Below are 22,152 nucleotides of genomic sequence, written 5' to 3' on the forward strand. Positions count from 1 at the left end.
AGGAGTCTACACAATGCCCCATGTATTAAGAAATCTTTCCCCTCAGGATTATACAGAATAAACCATTCCCCACCCTATGTGACCCCTGGGAATTGTTGGGCCTTCTCATTTCCAGTGGTTCTTTTCCTGGCCTTGGGTAATTTCCTTTCAAACACTCAAAGAATAATACTCAGCCAGATACTCGAGGGTATACCTCTGAAGATTTCCAGAGCTCTCTCCTTCTCTCTCAGCAGCTCCGTCTCTTCTGGTAATTTGTCTTGAAAGTTTTTCTTGCCTTGTCCACTATTTATTTTTTGTTTCTTTAATTCCACTTATGAGTGAAATACTCTGGTATTTGTCTTTCTCTGACTGACTTATTTCATTTGGCACTGTACTCTCTAGCTTCATCCGTGTAATTGCAAATGGCAATATTTCATTCCTTTTTATGGCTGAATAATATTCTGTTACACACACACACACACACACACACACACCACCTCTTCTTTATTCATTCATCTATCAGTGGACATGTGGGCTGCTTCCATATCATGACTATTGTAAATGATGCTGCAAAATCTATTCTGGAGAATCTATTCTGGAGAATGTTCCATGTATCCTTGAAAAGAATGTGTATTTTGCTGTTTTAGGATGGAATGTTCTCAATATATCTATTAGTCAAATGTGTCATTCAAAGCCACTCTTTGCTGTTCAATTTTTGTTTGGATGATCTGTCCCTTGATGTAGGTGGGTGTTAAAGTCCCCTACTATTATTGTATTACTATCAATTACTTTCTTTGTGTTTGTGATTAACTGCTTTATGTATTTGGGTACTCCCATGTTGAGTGTATAAATATTTGCAATTGTTATATTTCCTTAGATTGTTCTTCTTATTATATAGTATCCTCCTTTGCCTCTTGCTGCAGTCTTTGTTTTAAAGTCCATTTTGTTTGATGTAGTTATTGCTATCCTGGCTTTCTTTTCACTCCCATTTTCATGATAAATGCTTTCTATCTCTTCACCTTCAATCTGCATTTGATTTTAGGTCTGAAATGAGTCTCTTGTGGGCAGCATGTGGGTCGGTCTTTAGGGTGGGTCTTTTAGGTCTAAAATATTCTGTCACCCTAAAACTTCTAATTGGAGGATTTGGTCCATTTACATTCAAATTAATTATTTATAGGTATGTATATATTGCCATTTTGTTACTTTTTTTTTTTTTTAAAGATTTTATTTATTTATTTGTTAGAGAGAGAAGGAGCACAAGCAGGGGGAGCTGCAGGCAGAGGGAGAGACAAGCTTTCCGTTGAGCAAGGAGCCCGATGTGGGATTCAGTCCCAAGACCCTGTGATCATCACCTGAGCAGAATGCAGACACTGTACCACTGAGCCACTGAGGTGTCCCTGTTACTTGTTTTATGGTTGTTTTTGTAGTTCTTCTCTGTCTCTTCTCACCATAAATTGGCTTTCTTTAGTGATATGCTTGGATTATTTTCTCTCTCTTTTTTGTATAGTCATTACTGATTTTTGATTTGTGGTTACCATCAGGTTTATATATAACATCTTTGCATATAGCAGTCTATACTAAGTTGATGGTTGCTTAAGTTTGAGTCCATTCTTTATTGCCTCCCCCTGCCCCCCAGTTTAAGTATAGGGAGTCATACTTTTGATCTTTCTGTTTTGTGAGTTTCTTGACTGATTTTTGTGAGTCCCTTGACTTATTTTTACTGCTTTTGTGGTTGCTACTCTTTCCACTCAAAGAATCCCCTTTACTATATCTTGAAGGGGCAGGAGTCAATTTGGAGTGATGCTGACCCCTGTTGGCGCTACTTGCACACTGCCATGTTTATTGTAGGGGGTGGCCTCAGGAGAGCCCTCGGGACAGGTGTTTGCTATGGGAGGGTGCCAGGTTGGAGAAGGAAGCTCTATAGAAGTGTGCAGGGTTGGAGCTGCTGTTAGCAAGCTAGGTGGGGAGTGTTTGTGCTGTGCTGATTTGTGTTTATAGGCTGGGGAGGGGAGTGAGAGTTGGAAATCTGCACCTGCTGGCCCCTTTGTTCTAATAGAAGTCTCCCAAAGATCCCTATTCCTCCAGCACAGGCCCTGAGATTAGCAAACAAATCCCCTCCACTCTTCCCACTCCCCCCCCACCGCCACCATACACTCCATGTGTCTTTCAATTTGTTGCTTCCGTGCTGTATCTCAGCAGGACTGTTTGTTGTGCTGTCTCTTTGAGGGCAATTACTCAGTGTTCCATCACCTTCCAGATTTCCTAGAGGCAAGCCCACTGATTATTAAAGTTCCAGAAGTTTAAGTCCTTCTAATCATTAGAACTGAAGAAGTTAAGCCCCTTTGGTTTACAAAGTCAAATGTTATGGGGATCATCAGCTCAGTGTAGGTTCCCAGTGCCTGGGGTGCCTGGGGTAGGGTGTGATCCTCCCCTCTCTGTACCTACAGTATCCCTTTGTCCTGTGACCATGCCTTTGGTTCAGTTTGGCTCTCAATTTCATCTCTTCCACTGATGTTGTTCTCTAGGTGTATCTCTGGAACAAGGTAAACTTGGGATCCTCCTACAATACCCTCTTCCCTTGAAGTCTGGATGCCCATTTTCAAATGTCAGCTTCATCTTTAGGGGCACCTGGGTGGCTCAGTGGGTTAAGCCTCTGCCTTTGGCTCAGGTCATGATCTCAGGGTCCTGGGATCGAGTCCCACATCAGGGTCCTGGGATCGAGTCCCACATCAGGCTCTCTTCTCAGCAGGGAGCTTGCTTCCCCACCCCACCCCACCTGCCTCTCTTTGTACTTGTGATCTCTGTCAATTAAATAAGTAAAATCTTAAAAATAATAATAATAATAAGGGGCGCCTGGGCAGCTCAGTGGGTTAAGCCTCTGCCTTCGGCTCAGGTCATGGTCCTGGGATCGAGCCCCGCATTGGGGGGGTTGGGGGGGGTCTCTGCTCAGCAGGGAGCCTGCTTCCCCCTCTCTCTCTGCCTGCCTCTCTGCCTACTTGTGATCTCTCTCTATCTGTTAAATAAATAAATAAAATCTTAAAGAAAAGAAAATGTCAGCACCATCTTTCGATCCAGGTGACACGGTTTCCTTTCCTGAACTCTGTGTTTTAGACACCAGTATTTCACAGGCACAGAAAACACATAAGTTTCTTTGTCACAGGATCCGGAGCTTGGCTCTCATCTAATACAATCTGTGACATTATGCATCTATCTTCAGGGTTAATACTATTCAGAACCCAGTGAAATATTTAACCACACCTTTTGCCCCAAGTACTTTTAAACAACAGTCATTGGCATCTGAATGACCTGAAGGTCAGTGTGCTTTAGCACTACAGATATTGGAGATGGATATTGCTTCAGTATGAGAATTTGAGTAACAGAAATGTTTAGTAAAGAGAAGACAAATTAGTTAACTTTTGAATACTTCCTCTCAGGTAACTTGAATGTAGTAGATGCTTGCACAACAAAATATCATTTTTCTGTAGTGCCCAAGTGTCCGTGTGTTCCTGCTTCTCCTCATGTTCCAATCTGTGTTTCCAGAGCATGGTGTTCACACAAACTGCAAATGGTGGACAATGACGGTTTGCAAGATTCATTCATATGATGTTAAATATTGTATGTATGTGGGCCTAGATGTAACCTGAATAAAATGCAATACCAATTCTCTGTGCTGTCAACTAAACGGTTACTAAATGCTAGAAAATTGTGCCAATTTGTGTTTTTTAGGAAACAGGTGTCAGAAGTACAAAGGATTTTTTGGGGGGAAATGTCTATTAAAGATCAAGGGAAAAGGGAGCAAGAATGGGTCAGGAAAGCATTCAGACCACAATGTAGGTCTGATACCTACGGAGAGGAAAGGAAGTAAGTTTGGGTAGGAGGAGCCTCTGACTGCAATATAGTTCTGAGAAAGTCTTGACCAGCGGGGATCTCTGGTACAAAGATTGCCAGTAGGGGAGTCCTAGATTAAACAGAAATGACTAACCCCTCGTTTCCCTGTCTCGTAGCCTCTAACTGAAAGCTCCCTTGAGATGGCAGAGCCTCAAACTGCGCACTGAGGCGGATCCTGAAGGGGTGGCTAAGGGCCATGGATAACTGTGTACTTCGTGGCCATTTTCCCTTTGAAGTGAGATCTGAGTGGCTTACCTCCATGGCTGGCAAAAATTGTAAATAATCTTATTTTTATAAAAAAGTTAGTGAAATTTAATATTTCTAAAAGATAACTTAAAATATCACTAATCATGCTACAACCTGGATAAAATTTGAGAACATTATGCTAAGTGGAATAAACCAGTCATAGGAAGACAAATACTGCATGATTTCACTTATGTGAAGATCTAAAATAGTCAAACTCTTAGAAACAAAAAGTAGAATGGTATTTGCTAGGGGCAGGGAGGAGGGCAAAAGGGAAGTTATTCAGAGGGTATAGAACAATATATATAGTTTCAGTTTTGCATGAGGAGAAAGTTCTGGAGATCTGTTGCACAAGGTGGCTATAGTTATGAGTGTTGTCCAGTATGCTTAAAAATGGTTAAGATGGGGGACGCCTGGGTGGCTCCGTGGGTTAAAGCCTCTGCCTTCGGCTCAGGTCATGATCCCGGGGTCCTGGGATTGAGCCCGGCATCGGCATCGGGCTCTCTGCTCAGCAGGGAGCCTGCTTCCTCCAGTCGCTCTTTCTCTGCCCGACTCTCTGCCTACTTGTGATCTCTGTCAAATAAATAAATAAAATCTTTTAAAAAAATGGTAAAGATGGCAAATTTTATGTTATGAGTTTTTACCACAAAAAATAGCTTTTATTTTGATTTAATTTTAATTTTATTTTTAAAAGTAGCTTCCATATCCAATGTCGGCCTTGAACTCATGACCCTAAGATCAAGACCTGAGATCAAGAGTTGGACATTGCACCCACTGAGCCACCCAGGTACCCCAATAAATAGTTTTTAAGAGTCATTCATTATAATCACTATTTTGCCTTCTCATTTTAATATAACATTTTGAAATAAGAATTAAAAGTAAGTTTTTTCTTTTTTTATTGAGGTATAATTGATATATAGCATTATATGAGTGTCAGGTATACAACATGATGTGTCTATATTTGTCTATAATTGTGAATTGATTACCACAAAAAGTCTCGTTAATATCCATCACCAAATAAGCTACATAATTTTTTTCTTTTGATGAGAACTTTTAAGATCAACCCTCTTGACAACTTTCAAATACACAATACAGCATTGGTAATGTACTCACGATGCTGTACATTACATGACATGCTCTACCTGTAACTGGAAGTTTCTGCCTTTTTTTCATCTTACCCATTGCTCCCTCACCTCCCACCCCATGCCTCTAGTAACCACCACTCTGTTCTCTGTATCTATGAATTCAGTTTTGTTTGAATTCACGTTTGTTTGAATTCAGTTTGTTTGATTCCACGTTAGAGAGATCATATGATATTTGTCTTTCTGTGACTTACTTCAGTTAGCACATGATACCCGCTAGTTCTAGCCATGTTGTCATGAATGGCAAGTTTTCTTTGTCCTATGGCTGAAGATCACATTTTCTTTATCTATTCATCTATTCATTGATGGGCACTTTGGGTGCTCCCCTGTCTTGGCTATTGTAAATAATGCTGCAGTGAAATAATAAATAAAATAATAAATAAAATGCTGCAGTGAAATAAATAATGGTGTGTATGTCTTTTTGAGTCAGTGTTTTCATTTTCTTCAGCTAAATACCCAGAAGTGGAAATGCTGGATCATCTGGTAGTTCTGTTCTGTTTAATTTTTGAGGAACCTCTATACTGTTTTCCAGAGTGACTGCACCAATGTAAATTCCCACCAGCTGTGCATTAAGAGTTCCCTTTTCTCTACATCCTCACCAATATTTTCACTCTAGCCCTAGGCTCTGCAAGCATTGAGATCTGCTGAGCTTCCATTTCTTTCAGTCATAAACCTCTCTATCCTAAGTATAGCAATCTAACCCTAACAGCCTGTTTTTTTTTTTTGTTTTTTGTTTTTTTTTTAATGACAGTTTGTTATTTCAGAAATCTGAGTCTTAACTGTAACTTGTCCCTGATGATTTAAAATGGCACAACCCCTGGGTTGTGCACATGCTGGGTCCCAGGGAGAGGGAGGGGTCAGGTGGGAGGAAGGAAGTCTCAGAGGGGCAGAGTGAGGAGACTGGTTTAGTATTTTATGTAAATGTTGCCAAGATTGAAACCAGCAGTGAGGAGTGGGTGTTATAAGGCAGGAAAAAAATCTATCATCTTTAGAGGAAACTGAACAGTGAAATTAATTATAGCCCATAATGAACATATCTGGACTTTACATTTGTCTTAAAGAGAAAAATCATATAACTCAACCATTTTTTCAGACAATGTTTTGGCTGTTTTAAAATGTCAAACAACAGTGTACACTCAGAAATATTAACTAAAAACTTTGAATTCATTCTCAAGATTTTCATTAAATCAGTACCACCTAGTGTTAAGCTGTTTTCAAAAGGCTAAAGGCTGGTCGGGAGGAGGTGTAGATATGTGGAGAAATTTTGAAACTGCATATATCAGAGCAAACTGGTTGTGTCCTGTTACTGGGAGCATCAAATTGTTATGTTATTGTGTGAATGAATACAAAAGAACAGGCTTGTATCCAGGGGGCAATACTTCCAAGCTGTTTGGCTTTGGAATAGTCACTTAACCTCTCTGTGCCTTGGGTTCCTTATTGATAACAAGGAGAGATTATGATCCAGTAGTCTACCCTTATTGGCAGGTTTGCTTTCTGTGGTTTCGGTGACTCACGGTCAATTATGGTCCAGAAACTGATGATTGTCTTTCTGATGAATTGTCTGAAGGTCAGTCTTGGCTTCGCTATGTCACCTCACTTTGTCTTATCAGGTAGGCATTTACTCATCTCATATTATCATAAGAAGGGTGGGTACCGTACAGTAAGATATTGGGTACGGGGAGACCATATTCATATAACTTTTATTAAGTATGTTGGTATAATTACTCTACTTTTTATTTTGTTATTGTTACTGAACTGTTACTGTGCTGAATTTATAAATTCCACTTCATCATAGGTACAGGAAAAGTATCGTGTATCTAGGGTTCAGTACTATCTCTGGTTTTAGGCATCCAGTGGCAGTCTCAGAATCTATTTCCCATGGATAAGAGGGAACTTCTAGTATTTCTTATCCTATTAAGCTACCGTGATGATTAAATGAGATTATGCATGTGAATAAAATACTAGAGCAGGGCTTGGCACATACCAAGCATTCAGTAAATATTATCCGTAGTTATTGTTTCCTTATCCATGTGTATTTGCTCCCCTCCATGAATTGCTTCTACGTCTAAGCTAACTGTTGCCTTCCAAAATGTGTGTTCAGTAAGAAAGCATTGAATGGACCATTTTAAACTCATCACCACCACAAATCAAAATAAAACTACTCAAAGATTGTATGATAATCTTTGTAGTGTGTCCCTTGTCATCCTTGTAGTAAAAGACTAGTCTTAGATTAGGGTGGATCGTCCATTTAAAATTCCTACCATGAGTCTGAAAGTCAGGTTTCAAAATGATTCTTTGAAAGGGCATGAAAGCAGTTTATTTTTCATGCCTATTCTTAAAATGTATCACAGACGCTATGAAAAAAGAGAGGGAGTAGGAGGCAAGACTTCTTAGATGAATGTGAGATTTAAGATGTTACTTGCCAAAGAGTTTTGGTCTTGTTTTTACACATTTCAAAATTATGTCCCCAGGTTTCAGTGATGATACCCAAACTTGGTGGAGTGGCTAATGAGAAAAGCAAACGATTCTGTCTGATACTTCAGGACCTCTGCTCTACTACTAACCACTATTCACCCCCAACTCTTCACTACTGTTCACTGTTCACCCAGAGAGCCATCGGAACAGAAACACTTTGCAGTTCCAAATTGGTGACATCAACAGGGAATATGGGAAAATTTGAGGGCCTTGAAAATAACTGGAAATTATTACATGGAATGCTATTTGAATTCTATTATACGGGATTCTATTGATTTTTTTCTTCCTTTCTGACCAACCTTACTATGCATTAGAAGTCAGAATCCCTCTCGTTGCCCCAGTGAGAGCCAACTCTGAACATTTTTCTTCCTTGAGAGACAGACCTAGGAAAACAAAGCCTCTAATATCCAAATCCATTGCTTGCCTGCTTCTCAGTCTGGAGTTCCAGTTCCATGTGTGAAGAATAATTCTCTCCTTGACACTGGCTATTTCAAGGGAGAGGGAGCTCCCCAATCTAGAATGGCCTTGCTTGTTAGGTCTTAAACCTCTCCCCTAAAAGACAGCTAAGAGTCACTTTGACACAAAGGTTCTGAAGACAATGCCAGCCACCCTCAAACTGCTCATAAAGTAGCCGGTGTGCCATCTAGAGGCGCACATAGTGATCATCATGCCACCATGACGCCGGTCACAGCTCTTGAAATGGACTCCTTGAGTCTCTTTAGACTCAACATCCCAGGTTCCCTCGACTTGCTTGTATTTCAGGGCTTTGAATCTCCTTCCTCGCTGTTTAAAATTCTTGTATTACTTTTGGGCAACTTCCCTCCAAAAATGAGGTCCCTGCAATGAAATATTTGACTCCTGGTGTGGTGTGACAGGGCCCAGTAGGTAAGTGATAACCAGTGAAGAAGACTATTTTTTCTAGCTTCTGGAGAAAACTTAGACTATACTCAATAAATTCTTCTGTCTACTCTTAGGATGGTTAAGGTGTCCAAGCTGTCATTTTAATCTTTTCTGCTTTGAAGTTTCTGGGAGGATCTTATATCACCTTGTTCTTACCCTTGCTGACTTTAATTAAAAGACTTCTTTATCTCACCCGAAACCCTGCCTCAGATTTCAAAGCCTCCAGGCTGCATCTCTTAGGAGAGCCAGTAGACTTCTTCTCATCTCTTGGCTATGGATGGTCAAACTTATGTAACCATTTTATGGGATGAGGTGTCCTCAAACATACCATGTTGGATTTTCTTTTCCAGCTCTGCAGACCATCTTGGGCAAATGATATCCATCTCTGGTCTCTTTTCATTATCTAAGCAGTCCTGTTTTCAGGTATTAAAAATTCCTATCTTAACTAATCAAATCCCCACCTCCACCCTTTGTACTCAGCTCAGGGCTGACCTATAGTCCCACAGACTGGCAGTGGGGAGGTCTGTCCTTCTGCTTCCCTGCTCCATCCTTCAGCCTCCCCCAGGTTTGGTTGTGCAAGAGGATGACAGAAAAAGAATAGCCTGTCTTTTAACTTAGCTGGAGCTATGTGTATTCCTATCCTTGATATCAAATACCCCTTCTTATGGATAAGCAAAGTGCTGGCCTTTCTCTGCTGAGGAGTTTCTGGGCACACCTCTCCCCTCTCATCCCCCCATGGGCCTTCTAGTTACACTATTTTCTGACTCAAGTATGGAACTTTCTACATTCTTACGAATCCCCACGTCCTATTCCAGAGACCTTACCTGGGTTCTCCTTATCCTAATGGGCATCCTTTTGGGAGCCTGTGAGGATGATGATCTTGTGATGACGGTCTGTGATGTCAGTCTGGGAAATGGGTGCCCCTGTCCACAGCTGGTATGAGTGCTGCAGGCTTCCACTTTCCTGCTCTCTTCTTGCACTGGCAGCTCTAGCCAGTCCCTCACCTTATACCTTTTTGTTGAGAATAGGTACCAGTTTTTGTGTTCTTTAAACTCTGGGGGACATATGTCAAGCTTTCTTACTTTGGCTTCACAGTCATCTCTTCACTGGCCATTCCTTCCCCCTAAAATATTTAATTGTAGGGTGACTGCTCCTTCAGTAAATTCCCCTATGATCTGTCTCCTTACTAGGAATTCTTCATTGAGCTGCACTCTTAATATTTTTGTAATTTTCTGCCTGTATGATAAACTTCTGCCTGTATGATAAACTTATGTAAACAGTTAATAATTATGAGACTTCATCAAGATAAAAAGCTTTTGGACAGCAAAGGAAACAATTGACAAAACCAAAAGATAACCGACAAAAATGGGAGCAGATAATGGGAGAAATGGCCTATCAGATAAAGGGCTAGTATCCAAAATCTATAAAGACCTTATCAAACTCAACACCCAAAGAAAAAACCATCCAGCCAAGAAATGAGCAAAAAACAGGAACAGACATTTCTCCAAAGAAGATATACAAATGGCCAACAGACACATAAAAAAAATGCTCCATATCACTCGGCATCAGGGAAATACAAATCAAAACCGCAATGAGATACCACTTCCCACCAGTCAGAATGGCTAAACTTAACAAGTCAGGAAATGACAGACTTAGTGAGGATGCAGAGAAAAGGGGAAACTTCCTGCATTGTTGGTGGGAATGCAAACTGGTGCAGCCACTCTGGAAAACAGTGTGGTGGGTCCTCAAGAAGCTGAAAAAAGGCATTTACCCCAAAATTACAAATGTAGTGATCCAAAGGCACACATGCACCCCAATATTTATAGCAGCAATGTCCACAGTAGCCAAATTGTGGAGAGAGCCCAGATGTCCATTGACAGATAAATGGATGGAAAAAATGTGGCATATATAAGATGGAATATTGCTCAGCCATCAAAAATGAAATCTTGCCATTGGCAATGATGTGGATGAAATTAGAGTGTATTAAGCTAAACGAAGTAAGTCAATCAGAGAAAGATAATTATCATACGATCTCACTCATATGTGGAATTTAAGAAAACAGGATCATTGGGAAAGAGAGGAAAAAATAAAACAAGACAAAATCAGAGAGGGAGACAAACGATAAGTGACTTTTAATCATAGGAAACAGAGTGGTTGGAGGGGTGGTACGGGGGGTTGGAGTAACTGGGTGATGGGCATTAAGGAGGAGGGCACATGATATAATGAGCACTGGGAGTTATATAAGACTAATGAATCCCTGACCTCTACCTCTGAAATCAATAATACATTATATGTTAATTAATTGAATTTAAATAAAAATTTTAAAAAATAAACTACACAAGATGAAAAAACATTTAACAATGAATCTTGCATTAATAGTTACATCTCAGCATTGCTTCACGCTGATAAGCTATAGCCTCTGAGAAGAGGCACATGCACACAGGAAGCTCCTTCACCCCAACCAGGACCGAGCCCGGGGTCTCTTTAATACAGTGGTGAGCATCCTTATGTGACCTGGGGATTCATGAGCAATCACCTTTAGTCAAAATAAGGAGGCAACAGCTGTGGACCCTAAAGGGTCTAACAGGAATTAGACGTTTTTCCAGGCTGTGAGCTGCCTCTGAAAGGCCTCCAGCAGCTAAGAGACCTGTAATTTAATCACAAGAAGGGTTGGGTATTTGTTCCTATGTTTTGTAACTTCAGACTTCAGACAGGTCTTCACAAACCGAGATACATATATTTATACGTACACTTTTTAAGAAATAAGAGCCAGTTGGACTGCAGAGTATGCTCGGGGTCAAAGGGCGCTTTATCCCCTCAAATGGAAATGTACATACACATTTTTGCTTGTTGCTTAAATACTATACTTAGGATAATGACAAATGCCTTAGACCTTTTGCGTCTTGCCTCTCATTTGTTACTCCCTCAGAGACTGTGTCTTATCCCCTAGAAACAAAAACTTCCCCCTTGGGAGATGATTCTGTATTTCTAGGTAATTCTAGCAATTGCTCTGTAAACCCCTGGCTATTCTGGGTACCAATGGTGGGATCTTGCTTTAGTTAAAAAGCTCTGCTTTAACCTAGAGCAACTCTTTTTCTCTCATTAGATGACCTTGAAAATGAAGCCACTCCTTGTCATCTTTGGGTGTTTCTTTTTAAATCGAGAAAGATTGTTAGAGAAGGTGACCTTCTGATTCAGCGCTTCGTGCTTTAACATGAGGCATAACAGTTGTGTTCTGTGGAATAAGCAACTTTCCCAAAAAGTGGCCCTTATTCATCATTAAGGTTTTCATGGGGAGTTAAAAATTAAAGTTAAAAATAGGTTACCCAAATTTGCAGACCACTCATTTTAGTGTATTGTGTTACTGTACAGTCCAAAAAGTAGAAAGACACGGTCTAATGGCTTATGGAAGAGAATATGAGAATTCACTCGTAGTTTGAAGATTTTCTGATGAGTTACTAAACAGATTTCACTCATGGGGAGAATCTATCTTGTAATCCTGGTGGCATCTTTTTCTAAAAAAAAAAAAAAAAAAATGCACAGCTCTCTTACACACAATAGTTTTGACATTTTTTTAGCATGCAGCTTAAATCCCTTTGTCTAAGGTTCTGGCTCTAAATTCTTGACCAGGCAGAAGCCCAGAATGAACTGTGAATGAAAGAAGAAATTAATTTGACAACCAGTACCATTCTGTCCCTGGGAGGGTGTGAGCAGTGCAGTGCTGCACTCTGTTGGGCTGCTTCAGAAACAGTGTGCATTTTGTCTTCCCAGAGAGTTTTCCCAAGGAAATGTCTCCAGTCACTTGCCTGGGAATAACCTGGCTGTTGATTCAACACAGAGACGACTCTTTTAACAGAAGAGCAAAAGAAACACAATAAGCAAAGCAATAGGGTAGAAAATGAAATGGTAAAACTCTTTGATGGACAGTGAATGTCTGTATGCCCTCTGCCCCCACTAAATATATGTTGAACCCCTAATCCTGATGTGATGGTATTTGGAGTAGGGTCCTTGGTAAGTAATTAGGGCCTGAGGGTGTAGCCCTTGTAATGGGATTAGTGCTTTTATACAAGAAATGCTTTTTTTCTGCATCTATGGAGATGATCATGTGATTTTTATTCTTAATTCTGTTACTGTGGTATATAGCACTTATTGATTTGTGTATGTTCAGCCATCATAGCATCCCAGGGATAAATCCCACTTCATCAGAGTGTGTGATCCTTTTACTAGGCTGTTGAATTTGGGTAGCTAGTATTTCGTGTAGGATTTTTGGTTTCGGCTGGCGCCTTGATCTTGGACTTCCTGGCATCCTTAACTGTTAAGAAATAAATGTAATCTAGTTCTGGCCAATGAAATATAAGAGCAATTAGGCTGGGGGAAAGATCCCCCCCCCCCCCCCCCAGCATAAGAGCAAAAGCTTCAGGAGAAGAAAGTTCCATCTGTCTACTCATCCTTTGCTGTTTCTGGAGCCGTTAGGGGCTGTGCTGCCTAGAATGTGGCAGACACCTTGTAACCATCAGGTGTTAATTCTGTGGAGGAAACTACTGACCTGGCAGCCACTGACCACCCATGGAGCCAAGCTTGGAGCTTCTTGTTCTTCAGGGTTTAAGCTTCTGAGGTTGGCTATTCTGTTACTTAGAGCCAAATGCTTTTCAGCCGCTACAGATAGTTTAAAGTCTGGGTAGGAAATAATGCTTCTCTACACCACTGCATGGAAGAGTGTTTAAACTGGCTATCCTGCCTGCTCTTAATTCCCTTAGTCAGTGCTTTGATTGCTCCGTGACCTGGGAGCCCTGATGATTACAGTTCAGTGAGACTTGAGATGTGTAAAAGCAGACTTCTGACCTGAAGCTGGCCTCTGAAAGTGTGGTTTGGGGGCCCCTGGCTGGCTCAGTTGGTAGAGCAGGCATCTCTTGATCTTGGGGTTGTGAGTTTGAGACACATGTTGGGTATGGAGATTACTTAAAAAGAAAATCTTTACAAAAATAAAAATTAGATCATAAAATCTTTTAAAAATAAAAAAAAAGTGTGCTTTGAATGGCATAAAATCTTCCACTCAGTAGATAAAATAAAGTGAATTTCCTTGTATCCCGCTTTCAGATCTGACATTCTAGTGGTAGAGATTATTTTTTCTCAGGGTTTTTAAGAGTTTTCTTTCTTTATCACTTTCAGATTTTATTTATTTGACAGAGAGAGGGAGAGAGAGCACAAGCAGGGGGAGCAGCAGGCAGAGGGAGAAGCAGGCTCTCCACCGAGCAGAGAACCCATTGTGGAACTCAATCCCAGGATTCTGGGATCAGGCCCTGAGCTGAAGGTAGATGCTTAACCGACTAAACCACCCAGGTGTCCTAAGAGTTCTTTCTTAATTTGCATATTTTCTTGAGCAGAGACTAGCATCCTATAGTTTTACCAGCTCACATATCAGGTAAGATGGAGAAGTATAAAATGGGGACAAACTTAGGATCTGTGGATTGGTAGGGATCTCTGAGATCATCTGAGATCATCTAGCCTCACACCTTTATTTTGTAGATGAAAAATACTGAGGATTGAAGAGGTTCAGTGGTTTACCCAGATAATGTTCACCTTAGAGCTAGAATCTTGATTCTCACACTTCCTGCTCAGTGAATTTGATACTTGGTTACCACCCCCAAAGTAAGTGATTTAACAATATGCTGGGGAAAATCTTTTGCAGTTTCTCTATCTGGGTCTGGAATATGTGGGCTTGAAACTTCATTTGAATAGTAAATATACTTTTTGCAATTGTCCGGGTGAGCAGCAGGAAAGGAGTGGATGGAGATTGGAGGGAACAGATATAAGGCCACTGGCCTCAGGATTTTGTTGAGGTCTAAGTCTGCTTTTGCCCTCTTTCTGTTGGAAGGGGCAGTTTCTTCTCCCCCTCTTCCTACCTCCATTCTTACTGACCACATAGGCTAAATGCATAATTGTCTTTAATAAACAATCCATTTAACATTTTGACACTCGTTACCTCATTTAACAAATGTCACTGCAGGGGTGCCCAGGTAGCTCAGTCGTTGGGAATCTCCCTTCAGTTCAGGTCATGATCCCCAGAGTCCTGGGATGGAGCCCTATGTCGATTTTGGGCTCCCTGCTCAGCAGGAAGCCTGCTTCTCCCTCTCCCATTCCCCCAGCTTGTGTTCCCTTTCTCTGTGACATAAATAAATAAAATCTTAAAACACACACACACACACACACATACACGTCACTGTATTCTATATTTACAGTTGCATCACATTCTTTAAAGAAATACATTTCTGAGATTTGTAAAATTAATCACTACTATGCATGTTTATTAAAGTTTCAGAGACTTTATTTCTGTGAGATTTTCAACTAAAAGTATTTCTTAAAATTAAGGTTAAATTATTTAAACATATTCCCCTATTTTTGTCAGTGTTTAAGGATCTATAAGGAAATGCATCATTTAAATAAATTCTGACTTTTTACAAAAAGCAAGACTTTGTTGCAATGTCAACAGTAATTAGTCACTGCCTTAGACATGCTGTTTTTAAATATGATCTTTCAAAAGACCCACCCCTGTCATGTTTTTGTTGTTTATTTTTGCAAAGACACCTATACAATCCTATTCTGAATATTCCAAGGATCATAAATCTTGAAATGGTTTCTGTGTTCTTTTGCCCTCTGCTGGCTAAACTGAGACCTTCCTAAAAATCATGTCAATTAGATAATCTATGGTCACCAATGTACATCCTCTGTCCTGCTCATGTTTAGATCTATGTGGCAGGAGCCTCCTTAACAATCTTTATGCTGGAGATAAAAATCTAGCTTTAGACTGCTGCTGTTTCTCAAGATAATCCATGACCTGATGGCTCTAGCTGTGAGATCTCTCTGTTCTCAAGCATTTTTGTATTTATCCCTGGCATCCTATGATCAGTACCTTATTATACACTATTCTATTTCTGAATTGTCTCTACGCCTAATTTAGTAGATACATCAGTGTGTAAATATAAATAAGCTCTATCATTCTGTCTTGCTTATCAATTGCTTGGTGTTTATCTTGTTTTCTCAGTATGACTATCAATCTTCTAGGCCTTCAGCCCCATCCACTGGATTCAAAAGAAGCTTCAGCCATGGCAACTAAGCCCTTATACATCCTCCAGACTTTAATAGGAATGATGAGGGGGCCTTCGTTCTTGCTGTGAACCTGACATTCCCAGGCATCCTCCAGTCCACCTGTGGCACTCAGGAGGGAGCACACACATTTGGGTAAGGTCCGCCCTTCCCCTGGGGGCCCAGTGGAGGAGACTTAACCAGCTCATTGCCTTACACCAGTATTCTGCCTGTCTTTGCTGTCAGTGAACCCAGCCTGGTGTTACTTAAAGTCTACTATCACCAAGACCCCGCTGCTCTTTCTCCTCTTCCATGTAATTCTCACAAGTCTGGGCTTCTGAGGTAGGCTATGGAGTGACTGCTGCCCTTGGATTTCTACTATTGTTGGTTTTTTTATGTTCTTCTTCTTTTTTTCCCCCCCAGAGGGAGAGTTTTTGAAAAATTGGAATTTGGGTGGCTGGCGTTTTTATCCTAAGGAAAAACTCCAGAAGTTGTCTTCTGATTTTTTGTTCCGTTTTGGTTTGTTTTCTGAAAGAGGTAGAAAACAAGACCATCAGCTGAATGAGGGGTGGGGGGAGAGGGTGTAATGAGCTGTGGGAGGAGCTGAAGGCTGAAAGACAGGGCAGTGTTACCTGCTAGGGAGCAGGAAGACACTGCTTTAGGTCTGTGGTAATAAATTTAAAGTAAGACCAGTCAGCATGACCATGGGCTTTTTTCCATCCTGTTGTGGTTTTACCAAATGGATGCAAAGAAATGTGCAAAACAGATAAGAGGACAACTGTAAAACGCTCCGTGAAACACAAATAGAGACAAATAAGAAGACATCCCACCTTCTTTGGTCAGACGAGGTAGCATCAAGGAGATGCCAGTCCTCTCCCAAGTTGATATATACATTTATTATGACTACCTTGTGGCCTTTGTTTTTTTACTGGAGTCAGAAAAGTTTCCAAAGTACTTTACTGAGAAAGGCACAATGGACAAAAGATATAAACAGGTGGTTAAATGTTTTTTAAAAATGTAGAGGGAAACGGCCTGTAACTATCTGAAAGGATGGGGGAAAGGAGAAGGGAAGATGAATCATTAGAGACTATGGAATCAGAGAAACAAACTGGGTTATAGAGGGGTGGGGGTGGGGGGGATGGGTTAGCCAGGTGATGGGTTTTAAGGAGGGCACTTATTGCATGGAGCACTGGGTGTTATACGCAAACAATGAATCATGGAACACTATATCAAAAACTAATGATGTATTGTTTGGTGACTAACATAACATAATAATAAAAAAAAGAATGTTTGCTTGTTTTTGCCAAATACAAAGGCCTTGAAAGGATAAGTAAAAATATTAGTGAAAATGATTTTGTACAAGGGGGAGGAAAAAGGGCTGAGGAGATGGAGGTGGAGGTGACACTTCCTTAAAGATAATGACGAGTGTAAACATTTTACAAATTAAAAAGTAATAAGATGAAATGTAAAAGGAAAATAAAAGCAAACTCTCAGACTGGAAACAAGTGAATATAAAATGAATAGCAGGTCAAGGGACCCCATGCCTCTTGTTAACCCTTCATGTAGGAGTTTCCCCAGTAAAACCTGCACTTCATACCCAAATCCTGGCCTCTGGAATTTGCACAACTTATCTCAGTTACGTTTGTTGTGTCTTGTCCATCTTTTCCCACCCAGCAGCCAGTGCTTCAGGGCAGGGATCTTTGTTTTGTTTACTGACCTATCTTATCTTTACAGTGTTTGGTGCATAGTAGGTGCTCAATAAATATTTGTTGACTGGATGAAACTCTTCCGTGGGCAGGGAAGCCATTTATTGTATGTACTTGTCTTAATGCCCCAGATCTTGTACAGGGAGGGTTAGCATGGTGATTGCTTAATATATATTTTTATCTCAGTCCAAAGGTTTTTAGCAGAACTACAACTCCATTTCTGTGTTCAATGTCATTTACTCACATCTGGCCAATAGCTCTAGATGGTGCTGTCATGACTTGTCTGCAGCTGGAAGTCCCTGGAAGGCAAGACATTGCCAGGCTCTTGCTGTGTTGAAAGTGGCCCAGACTGTCAAAGATTTACTCTCCTTTCTCTTTTGGTAGAGCGGAACTGCTGAGCTGCTTTGAGATGATTCAGAGCACTCTCTCCATTTCTTTCTACTCAGCTTACAATAACAGTGATATTTTGGATTCTCGGAGAAATCAGTCTCTCTTTGAAAATGGCTACACACACACACACACACACACACACACACACACGAAGACACTTCTTTCAGTAGCTCTGATTTAATAATACACTGGATAGATCTGACTCTCAGGAAGACCAGCATCCCTCTCTGAACATTTCATTCTCTCCATAAAATCCACGAAAAGGCTTCAGTTGGGAGTCCACTTCATAAAAAGTTTTGCCCTGGGAGTGAGAGATGTAGATTTGAATCGTCACTCAAGCAAATTATTAACACCTTTCTAGGACTCAGTTTCTATAATTTCAGCAACGCCTGTCTTTTGGAGTTGTTGGAAACACAAGCAAATATGTGTGTCCCTCCCTCCCCACCAGCCCAGCCCCAGTTCTTTGCTGAAGGGTGCTAGTAATAAAAATAGCCTTCCCATTCTTACTAAAATTGTGGGAAAAAGAGATTGGAAGGAAATACATCAAAATGTGGACAGTTACTACCATGGGGGTGGTAAGATTTTTGTCCTTTTTATCTTGGTGATTTAAACTTTCCTGGATTTTTCATATATTGTAAAACATTATATAATAGTTTTATAATCAGAAAACATTAATAAAAATAATTAGCATAACCCCTAATAGTTAAAAAAAAGTCATCAGTTCTCCTTCTGTGATTCTGTCCTGTTTCTCAATAATAATTCACAACAAAACCCAAACTAAATAAAACGAGTTGTGTCAGGCCCTTTCATTAACAACCAGGAGAATTATTATAAGCACAGAGACCTAGGGCCTGAAAAAAAATTAGTCTGCAAATGAATATGAATTAAGAATGAAACTCAGGACTTGATCTTTAGCACAGATGTTGAAATCAAAACTTTTAGGACCTCGTGAGCAGATGGCAAGTCTTTTAAATTGTTAGCCAAGAAGAATAATCTCAAGATCAGGGAATGGCTCAGCAGAGTACCCTGTGTGAAGCAGAGAGCAGAGGTAGGGTGCATATTTCCTATTCTAGCAAGGCACTGTTTCTCTGTTGGGAAGGCGTCTTCAATGGCCCTCTGGAGAGTCAGGCATAGAGCAGCGAGGCAGCAAGCAGTCCCCCATGCCACAGCCACCCTTGGTGATCAGTGTGGATAGGAGTAAGATGTCACAGCCACATTGTACACGCCCCCACAAGGGGATGGTTACATTTGCATCACCTGATGGGAGGAGGGGCAGGGGACAGTTATCAGAGATTGAAACCCAAGAAGGAAGGAAGTGGTAGAGGTAGTGGTTAGTGCTCTTCAGACCTGCGGGCAACTTCCACCTCCTGTCACTTGCAGGGTCTGTGGTCAGGGTTGCAGAAGTGGGGACAGAGGAGGCTTTTTTGACCACTCAGTTCCTGTGCATCAGACTTGTAACCACACAGCATTTCACAACCAAGGAAACAGGAAGTGGGGACTTAGAAGGATACACGGGTACAAGGAGCAGTATACTCAAGACTTTAAAGGGCAAGTATGTTTGCCAGTACAGGTTATTCAGTAAGCAAAGATGCCGAAATTCATTTTCCATGTGGTCTTTTTTTTGTTGTTTTTTTAAATACAGTATTGTTGACCAATTCTGTAACTCAAGACATCTGCATTCTATTGCAAGGCTCTGAAGCCTGAAAATCAGAACAAACCATTTATCTCACAGGCCTATAGCACAGAGCAAGGGTCGATTAGTTACCAAAATTGATATTATTATGGAAAAGAATTTATGACAGAGAAGAGATGGCAAGCCATCTTTATAACTCTGGCAGCACCCTTAGATTGCACAGATAAGGTTAGGAAATTAATCAAGTAGTTGCATCCATCTATCTTCTGGAAAACATGTCTGGTTTTTTTTTCCTTTTGCTTCACTTCATCTATATGTCCATTAGAAGCAGGTTTTTTATTTGCTTTCTCCTTCCTCTCATTTAACTCTTTTAGAAAAAAACTTGAGCAGGGTTTTCAGGAAGAAAGCACCTTTTTCTGCTCAGGGCATCCCCTGATTCCCAAGTGGAAATTCCCAGGTATCAGTAGGAACACCTGCCTGTTTGGCTGTGGCTCCAGAACTGAGGTCAGGAGGCTTGTGCCCAGAGGAGGAAAATAACCGGTTGGATCAGTAGGCAGAGAGGTGAGATCATAAATAGGGCTGAGACAAAAGAAAAGGTGAGCTGCAAGTGGGTCAGGAGATCAGAGTGGGCCAAGTAGGCCCTGGAATGCTCTGCTGAGCAGCCTGCCAGAGAGGATTTCAGTCCCTAACAGCTCCCCACCCCCTCCAAATCCGGTGGTTGCTGGGGGAGGGTAGGATGACTCAGCATTTTGTATTATTACTACTAATAGGGCCAACCCCAGAGGCCCTAGAACCGCTGACTGCTGGTTCATTCTAAGTCTGTATAGCAGTAGGGTGTTCCAGAAGGAATGTATCAGTCATCCCAGTATTTAATGCTGTTTCATTACTTTTTTTAACTTGGGCCAACAGCCTGAACCAGTCAGGCTTTGGGCTGATGCCAGTTTCTTTATATGGGTGCATTGTCACATAATAACAAATAACCTTTTTTGGTAATAGCTAGGTCTAACAGTGTGTGAACTTTACACAGACACCCCATTTAATTCTCAGAAGTAAGCCACAAGGTAGGTGTTATGTCCATTTGCAGATGAGAAAACTGAGGCTCAAAGATATCAGTGAAATTGCGCAGGACTGAGGATCAAACTCAAGCCTTTCACTTAGAAGTCCACGTGTCCTCTTAACCTGTACTCTCCACTGCCCAGCAGTGATTACAAATGGCCTGTTGAGTTTAAACGAAAGTCGGAAGGTGATTGTATGCAGGAGAACATGAAGAAAATTAAAAGCAAACAGAGGGCCAAGAATGGTTTGAGAAGGGGAGAACAGAAGGAGAGAAGCATGTGCTCCTGTGGAGAATCAAGGTGGTAGAACCACTGGCTCTTTATGGTCATTCAAGGTACTGTATAGAGGCTTGAATACCTAGTAACATCTCTTAAAGATAAACATGGTGTTATCTCCGTTTTCTAAGTATGAGTCCTGTAGATTTATTTTCTAGATTTATGTTCTAGCCACCAGAGAACAGGTATAGATTCAGTGTGACTGTGTGTCCCCTGTGTGTCACACTGTTTCCCTGTCTTCTCCCCTCCCAGAAAATTTTACTGTTAAGTAAACTGGGTAACACAGCAAATGCCAGGCATTGTCTTCAGAAGGTTAGAGTTGAAATGTACATGTTGTCCTCCAAGTCAGATTCCACGGAGGCAAGGATTTTGTCTTGTCCACCTCTATACCCCTAGCTGACAGAATGTAGAGAGTAATCTTTTGTACTGAATAAAGAGTGTGTAACTAAATGAATTGAAGAGGAGGCTGAGTATCTCTCGAAGTCTTTGTTGAAACTCTTGTCTAGGTGATTCATTGACTTTGCAAAGTAGGAAATGGTACTGGGTAACAGGTGATATTTTGGGGGATGGTTGGGTAGGATTAGGGGCAGGAAAGTTTGGGGCTTGGGACTCTGTGGAGGGAGAGCTGGAGAACTGGTGGGTAGGATAAACTTACCCCTACCTTCCACTTCAGTATCACTGTCTCCAGACTGACCTCTCATCCCTCCCTCAGCTTCAGGAGAGGAGGCCTTCTGACTCTGCACAGCTGCCATATGCAGGCTTAGGTCTTCTCAAGCATTTGATCCTTATCTCCACTGACAACTTCAGACAAGCACGGGTTATTCCTTCCCCAAGAAAAACAAAACAAAATCTGGTTCAAGTTTGTAGTTTTTTCTAGTCATCACCCTATTTCTTTTCTTCAGTTCTCTGTTGAACATGAATAAATGGTCTGTACTTTTTAATCTTCAGTTTCCCAGTACCCAGTAACTCTCAATTCCTTGTAATCTGGCCTTTGCTTCTACTGCTTTACTAAATCATTCTCTTTTCTTCTCTCTCTTGTAGAGAACCAACAGAACAGAACACTTTCCATCTGACCACTAGTCATCCCTGGTATTCCTTTCTCTTTTTCCCTTTTATGGATGAAACTCTTCTGAATTTTAGCTGGGCATATCAATGCCCAACTAGAGACTACATTTCCCAATATCCTCGCAACTGGGTATGACTGTTGGGCCAGGAGCTGGGAGCAACTTGCTGCTCTTGTCCTATCCTCCGCTTTTGTTGCACTCTTGACTAGAAGCAGCCTTAGAAATTGGTGGTCAAGAGGCAGGGCTGGCATGTTGAGGACAGCACTGTTGCTCCACTAGCCATGGACTAATCACCTTTGGGTCTTTACATGAGAGAGA

At 41.0% G+C, this 22,152-nt stretch overlaps 1 long non-coding RNA gene across 2 annotated transcripts in view; it reads left to right on the top strand.

Annotated features, from left to right (window-relative positions):
- Positions 1-16,278, top strand: part of LOC131830424 (uncharacterized) — a 41,228-nt gene extending 24,950 nt beyond the window's left edge. Inside the window, exons 3-4 of one of the 2 annotated variants that reach the window (XR_009353151.1) lie at positions 15,670-15,866; positions 15,957-16,278. This is a non-coding gene — a long non-coding RNA (uncharacterized LOC131830424). The remainder of the gene's footprint in view (positions 1-15,669; positions 15,867-15,956) is intronic. The other variant, XR_009353152.1, reaches the window with a different exon arrangement.
- Positions 16,279-22,152: the final 5,874 nt, after the last annotated feature.

The sequence above is a fragment of the Mustela lutreola genome, chromosome 4 (assembly GCF_030435805.1).
Source record: "Mustela lutreola isolate mMusLut2 chromosome 4, mMusLut2.pri, whole genome shotgun sequence".
NCBI lineage: Eukaryota > Metazoa > Chordata > Mammalia > Carnivora > Mustelidae > Mustela > Mustela lutreola.